General features: G+C 43.1%; 1 protein-coding gene across 2 annotated transcripts in view; it reads right to left on the reverse strand.

The window, feature by feature from the left end:
• LOC123518587 (lysosomal acid glucosylceramidase-like) overlaps nt 1-8,112 on the reverse strand; it is a 164,608-nt gene that overhangs the window by 155,769 nt on the left and 727 nt on the right. The gene's annotated exons all lie outside the window — the stretch shown is intronic.

An 8,112-nucleotide genomic window follows, 5' to 3' on the forward strand; every position in this document is an offset into this window, starting at 1 on the left:
AAAATCAAGGAAAGAATTAGATGTACAAATAGAAAGATCGATAGCTGTAAAAGTCCCAGTAGGACTATGGAAATGTGTAACATCCCCAGAATTTAAAATCTCCAATCCCTCATCCTCAATAAAAGAACCGATTAAAACCCCACGAGGATTACTAGCACCTTCATCCCACAATGGGTGACGGCCGTTAAAATCTCCCAACAAGAGGAAAGGCGGAGTCAGCTGACGCACCAGGCCGTCAAGCTCACCCCTGGAGACAGGAAGCCGAGGAGGAGATATAAACTGCAAATAGTGTAGGATCGTCCCATAAAGACCTTAACAGCAACCACCTGAAGGGAGAGTTGAGTTGTCAAGGGGACAACAGGTATGTCTTGACGGACTAGAATAGCTGTGCCACCGTGGTGGCCCTGGTCAGGGAAAGGAGTGCTAAAAAAGGCACGATAGCCAGGAGGACTAGAATAAGTACTATCACCTAGCATAGTCTCTTGTAAAGCTACACAGGCTGGAGAGAACTCCGACAATAAAGCTCGGAGTTCCCCCACGAGGCGCGAAGGCCTCTACAGTTCCACTGTAGAAGCTTGAAGATGACTATTTAGGTGCAGTGGACAGGCGAGCTTTTTGAATGGGCTGCCCGTGGCTCGCCTGACTAGAAATAATCAACTGACGAGAAGACACTGGGAGTTGAGATGTACTGGGTCGTTGGACCGCAGCCTTTCAGCCTATCGGTGAGTGATGCGAACCATCATCACTCCTACCGGTCATCGGAAGACGAGGGTCAGGATGGACTGATAGAGTGGGTCCACAAGGGACGGCTGTGACAATATCATCGGACGTCTCCATGCTAAGACCGTCCTCATCACAAGAAGCCCGATCTGAGACGGAGGGCGTCACAGGAGGCTGAGCAGAAACAACTGAAGCTACCATTGCAGAGCGGTCCCTAGAAGACTCACAGTCACGTGCACCGGGAGAAACCTTAGATTGTTTAGGCTGAGCTAAATCTATCGACTCCGCAGAGCCGCGGTTCCGTTTGGTCAGGCCCTTCAAATGCTTAGGCGATACAGGTGGCAAATGGACATCTGCTACATGGGTTACATTGGTCAAATCCGTATTGTTTTCGTCACTTCTAAGAGATGACTCAACCAAGTCATTGGACAAAACGGCAAACCTGTTAGTCAGATGAACAGGACCACACGCCCTAACAGAGCGAGAGGTAGCAGTAGGAGTTGTCTTTGGACCGGCAGACTCAGTCGAAGAGCAAGCGGCCAATGAGGCATAGGATGTCGCACTTGTACTGTCCTTCTGACGGTACAGGAGTTCACAGTGGGCGCTACCGAGGCTGATAAACTGACTATTAGCAAGCTGTAGAATGTCCTGCTCCAGGCGATACCTAGGGCATTGCCTGGAACGTACCTGGTGAGCATCACGGCAATGGAAACAATAAGCTGCAGCATTGCAATGCTCCTCAGAATGTGAGTCTAGTGCAGAGCAATTACCACATCGAGAAGCTTCCTTACACGAGCTTTTGCCGTGACCGTACCCATAGCATGAGCAGCACTGAAGAGGACGAGAAACAAAACGCCTCACCCTAAGATTAATAGGTCCGACATTAACACGGTCAGGGAGGGTGGACCCAAAAAAGGTGAGAAGGACCATGTTGGAGGAGTTCCTCATCTTAGTCACCTTCTGGACTGAGTTAGGACACATAGCCAGTATTTCCTCCTCAGGAAATTCATAGAGATCCTGACTGTACACACAACCTTTACTGTAATTAAAGGTGGGATGTGCCTTAATAGTCTCAAACATGCTGTCATTAGGGCAGGGGAGATGTTGCAACATCCTTGCTTGCGTAATATCTTTAGCCCACAAGAGCACCCCCTTTCCGTGTTACTTGAGGTTTCCCTCAGGAATCGTGCCGATCTCTTTTGACAGGTACCGGGAGGCATGTATGAAATTCCCCTGCCCATTTTAGTAGTATGTCACAAACCAACGTGGAGGCGGGATCTGGCGGACTTCAGGAACTGAATTCTCGGAATAGTGGTCAAAAAGATTTGGGATGTAGTCCGTGTCACTGTCCGAAATATTGCGAGGGTGAAGAAGTTCTGTCTTAAAACCAGAGCCAGCAAGGGGCAGTGATGCTACATGTTCTACTGCCAAACGGGCTTCATCGCATGACAGAAACGTTACATAGCAGCGGTTAGACGGAAAATCGTTATCGTAAACAAGTCGAATACGGAGAACCGTACCATACACCTTGAGAAGTGAGTGCATGGCGTGATAAGAAAATGATGGGTTAACATTTACCATCACAAGGGAGTCATATGCAGCAGAAATACGTCCCTCAGAAGAACTCCCAGAACAGGAGATTGCTGTGGGAGGCTCTTGTGGAGGGGAATCCTCCTTCCCACTCAGACCTGAAGATGACATCTCGTGGGCCAGGTCAGCCACCTCACGAGAACCTGACTGTTTTTTGTGTGTCACCATATGTATAACGTTACACAAAAAATTGGCTCCAGGGGCTAGGGAAACCACCTACTGGGACTACAATGGGAGGGAGCACTGGCTGCCGTGGACGGGGTACCTCGTCCCCATGCGGACCAATCGTTTTGAAAAAAGGTCCCACATGATACGAAAGTTTGTCCACGACAGAGCTGAGACCCCCCTCCCAAAGCATTCCAGCCTGGACACCCAACCATCCAGCACAGGACAGCCCCTATTGGGCGATCCCTCTAGCGGGTGGCTCCGCCCCTCACTGGTGACCGTACTAGCATGGGTAGCCCTCTTCCCCTCGAAAGGGCAAAGCAGGGGCCTAAGCCCCCACTAGCCTAGCTCGCCAAGTCACAGGGGCACGCAAGCCCCCCACCACGAGAAGGCGGTTCCCATCTGGGGGGGGTAAAGCTATAGGACGGTAGTTTGAGGGGTTAGAATGGAACAGGCTAAATGTAAGCTAACTTCCAGCAGGAAGGAAAAGTAGAAGTCGATAGACAAAGTTGGAAGAATTTGGCTAAGCAAGGTGCAAGCACAGAAGCACAGTTTTTGAGAACAATAGGAGGTATCCCATCAGGACCATAAGCATTCCGAGGGTTTAGGCCAGCGAGGGCATGGAAAACATCATTACGAAGAATTTTAATTGTAGACATGAAATAGTCAGAGGGAGAAGGAGAGGGAGGGACAAGCCCAGAATCGTCCAAGATGGAGTTGTGAGCAAAGATTTGAGAAAAGAGTTCAGCTTTAGAGATAGAAGAGAGGGCAGTGGTGTCATCGGGATGAAATAAAGGAGGGAGAGATGAAGAATTGAAGTTGTGTGAGATGTTTTTGGCTAGATGCCAGAAATCTAGAAGGGAGTTTGAGTTTGAAAGATTTTGACATTTTCTATTGATGAAGGAGTGTTTGGTAAGTTGAAGAACAGACTTGGCATGATTCCGGGCAGAGATATAAAGTGCATGAAATTCAGGAGATGGAAGACTCAAGTACCTTTTGTGGGCAACCTTTCTATCATGTATAGCACGAGAACAGGCTCAGTTAAACCAAGGTTTAGAAGGTTTAGGTTGAGATAAAGAATGAGGAATGTACGCCTCTATGCCCGACACTATCACCTCTGTGATGCGCTCAGCACAAAGGGATGGGTCTCTGGCACGGAAGCAGTAATCATTACAGGGAAAATCAGCATAATACCTCCTCAGGTCCCCCCAACTGGTAGAGGCAAAACGCCAGAGGCACCTTCGCCTTGGGGGATCTTGTGGAGGGATTGCAGAAATACGACAAGATATAGAAATAAGATTGTGATCAGAGGAGCCCAACGAAGATGAAATGGTGACTGCATAAGCAGAAGGATTAGAGGTGAAGAGATCAAGAATGTTGGGCGTGTCTCCAAGACGGTCAGGAATACGAGTAGGGTGTTGCACCAATGGGACCAATCGCGATCTGCTATGTAGGTGCCTTCAACCGCCAGATGAGTTAATTATTTCACAGCAAGTTGGTCAACTGGAACGTACTTTTCTGCACGTTTTGTAAATATTAAATGGTTTAATAAAATAGTTATAATCTTTCTAAGAATGTACTCGTGGCATGTAAGCTAAAAAAGTGGAAATGTTTATATATATGTCGAGTGCTCTTCTTTACCATCTCCATTTCTGGGACAAAAAATAGAAAAAAAAAATCATCAATAGGTAAAGCGTAGTTTTAATGCCTTTTTCTTTCCATAAAAATTAATATGAATTATATTCATACAGAAAATCACAACAATTAATAGTCTTAAGAAATTAACAGTATAGAGGATATTGTCTAACATGCACCGAGATTGTTCAATCGAAACATAAACAAATCTAGCGTGTTAAGAGCCATCGCCACACTCGCTACACGACTTCACTATGGATAACACTATGGATATTAGTGAGGATGAACTTAGAAAATGGACAGTGCCAACTCTGAGAAACTTTCTGAGATCAAAAGGCATACCAAGTTCGCTTGTTGTGATTCAGTTAGGAAAATTCGGTTTCGGTAATGTTGGCCAGGTTATTTCGGCACAATCTCCGGAAATTGTTTTTTTTTATAAATGCTACTCAAGTGATATTTGCTCTACGCTTTTTGAGTGGAGCATTATCCTATGCAGAAACTCTTGACAATTTTGTGATAAGGTATATATGTACTATTAGACTTACAAAAATATTTTGATAGGACACTGGTAAATCCATACTTTGCACCATTAGGAACATATATTGCATATTTTTATGTCATTTTCAATCAGACACATAGATAAATAACCAAACGTTTATATTATGAGGTATGTAGGCATGAATATCTGTATATATACTTTTTTAATAGGGCTTCCACAAGAGCGACAGTTCGACGCGATAGGCAGAACCAACTTGTGAATTAAACCAGCTGGCGAACAATGAAAACTACACAGATCGCGATTGGTACCATTGCTCTAGGTCATGTAGGATAGCAAAGTTGAAAGCTAGTTCACCAGGATGGTCAGTGAAGGGAGAGGAAAGCCAAAGCTGGTGGTGAACATTGAAATCTCCAAGAATGGAAATCTCAGCGAAAGGGTAGAGGGACAGAATGTGCTCCACTTTGGAAGTTAAGTATTCGAAGACTTTACTATAGTCAGAAGAGTTTAGGGAGAGATAAACAGCACAGATGAATTTAATTTGCGAGTGACTGTTAAGTCGAAGCCAGATGGTGGAAAACTCAGAAGACTCCAAAGCGTGGGCACGAGAGCAAGTTAAGTCGTTGCGCACATAGACGCAACATCCAGCTTTGGAATGAAAATGAGATTAGAGAAAGTAGGAGGGAACAGAGAAAGGGCTACTGTCAGTTGCCTCAGACAGCTGTGTTTCGGTGCGGAAAAGAAGATGAGGCTTAGTAGTGGAGAGGTGGTGTTCTACAGATTGAAAATTAGATCTAAGACTGCGAATGTTGCAGAAGTTAATGTAGAAAAAGTTGAGGGAGGTGTCAAGGCATTTGGGGTCGTTATCAAAAAAAGGCATCCGACCTGGGGACATTTTTGGTCCCCTCCCCAGAAGGGGACTCTGAGGCGTTATAATAGGTTCCCATTTTTCTTTTGGTGTGTGCAATCTATTAGTACTGTTTACGTTTGACATAAAACATATCTCTTACGCGATTGGTATGGATGATTTTGTGTATATCGCATGCAATGGAACTTCTGAGTGGTTTTGTACCGTGTCGTTAGGGTGACATTTTTTAAGTTATTTAGCGTTTTGTGAGATATATATTTACCTCAGACTCTAGCTGAGTTTTGCGTTGTCACTACACTGTTACAATGTCACTAAACTATTTTCATACACTTTCCCAAGTTTTTTTTTACAGTGTCACTAAACTGTTTTCATGATGTTTGCCACACCCTTGCTGGGCTTTTGCATCGTCACTAAACTGTTTTCATAAAGTTTGCCAGACTCTTGCTGGGTTTTACATTGTCACTATAGTCTGACCATTTTATGAAGATCACTTAGGCGTTGGCTTTTTCGGGAATTTCCCGGCTGTCACACTTGTACCAATACACACCTCAAGTCAGGTACTTAATACTTATTAACTGAATGGTGTTGTAGTACATATACATTGTGATGCTCTAAAAAGGCAAGTTAGAGGAACTTGTGTTTATTTTTTAATATATCTTGCATTGTTTTTGCCAACACAACAATACTTGACAACGTTTCCTCCGAGCGTTGTTACATCCCTCTGGATGACCGAGTGAGGTCATAGGTCAAAGTGACCGTGTTAATCCATGGGTCACTTCCTCTACCGCTACCAGCCAGGATGAGAGAGAGAGAGAGAGAGAGAGAGAGAGAGAGAGAGAGAGAGAGAGAGAGAGAGAGAGAGAGAGAGAGAGAGAGACTGACTGACAGGCAGATTCTTTTCTCAAATTTTAGTAATTTATAAGTATAGATCTCTGATAGAAATATATTTGCATGAAATGTAAATTCTATATGGAGAGAGAGAGAGAGAGAGAGAGAGAGAGAGAGAGAGAGAGAGAGAGAGAGAGAGAGAGGTGGTGTGTGGGAAGCAAGGTTCTCATTGACACATAGGCTCTAATCCCTTAATTTGCCAAGCACAAGGTTTGGCAGCGCCGCAGGCCGGGAAATCCCATGAAAAAGCCGACGCCTAAGTGATCTTCATAAAATGGTCAGACTATAAACTGTTTTCATACACTTTCCTATGGGTTTTTTCATTATCACTACACTGTTTTCACGATGTTTAACAATTTTTTCATACACTTCCTCATTAATTGTCCATTATTATATTTTTGAGGCCATTATCATATTTTCGAGGATAATGAGGATACCCGTACCCTGAAAATTTATCTCTTCACCCTTCGTCAAGGCTAATTACGGAAGGCACTGCGAGTTGATTATTATCTATGATCGTGTAACATGATTGATTACTATGACAAGTGTTATCTTCTGAATTTTCTTTGTTTATGTAACATTTTTTATTACTATGATAGAAGTGTTATTTTTCTTTTTATTTCCCTTGATTAATATGTCGCCTCTCCATCGGCAAGGCGAATTACGGGAGGCACTGAGGTGTTCATTATTTATGATTGTGTAATATGATTGTGACATTATTGATTATTATGACTGTGTGAAGTGTTATTTTCTGAATTTCCTTTGTTTAATATGTCTCCTCTCCTTCGTCAAGGCGAATTGCGAGAAGTTTCTGAATTTCCCTTGTTTAATGTCTGCTCTCCTACGCACTGTAAGATGATTGTTTATTTATATGATTATGAGTAAGTGTTATTTTCTGAATTTCCCTTTTGTAATATGTCTCTTCTCTTTCGAAAAGGCGAATTACGGGCGGCACTGTGTGAGCTGATTGTTTATTTATGACTGTGTAACATGACTATGTAACATTATAGATTATTATGACGATGAAGTGCTATTTTCTGTGATTTCTCTTGTTTATTATTTGGTATCAATCTTAATCTACCCAGTAGTAATAGTATGTATGGAGAAAAGTGTCAAGTCCGTCAGTCAGTAATAAGGAATACATCAGTGTTTGCAATTTAATGACCTTGAATAGGAAATCAACACAACTGACGGTCGCAAAAATCTCTAGATTTAGGGTTTTTCTTACTGCAAGAGATGTTTGTGTTCTGATGCATTGTAACTGAACCTAACCCTTGCTAATTAAAACCAACCTAGCACCAAACCTAACTTAAAGCAGTGATTTTCTTATCTATTGGCATTAATAATAACAGAATAATTTGCGAGGTAAGGTGCATGTAATAAAAGTGTATTAAAAATATGTAAATTTTCACCTTTTTCATATCAGTGATACTAATGCCTTTCTCTAGTAATACTGTAATGGACCGGTACCCTGGTGGTGATGGTGGTAGAAGTAGGTGATGGTAGTAGTAGTAGTAGTAGCAGCAGCAATTGTAGTAGTAGCAGCAATTGTAGTAGTAGCAGTTGTAGTAATAGCAGTAGTAATAGTAAGTGGTGGTGGTGCTAGTAGCTTGTGGTAGTGGTGGTAGTAGTAGTAGTAAGTGGTGGTGGTGCTAGTAGCTTGTGGTAGGGGTGGTGGTAGTAGTAGTAGTAGTAGTAGTGATAGTGGCTTGTGGTGGTGGTGGTAGTAGTAATAGTAGTACTAATGATA

This window comes from Portunus trituberculatus, chromosome 6, assembly GCF_017591435.1.
Source record: "Portunus trituberculatus isolate SZX2019 chromosome 6, ASM1759143v1, whole genome shotgun sequence".
In the NCBI taxonomy this organism is placed as follows: Eukaryota; Metazoa; Arthropoda; class Malacostraca; order Decapoda; family Portunidae; genus Portunus; species Portunus trituberculatus.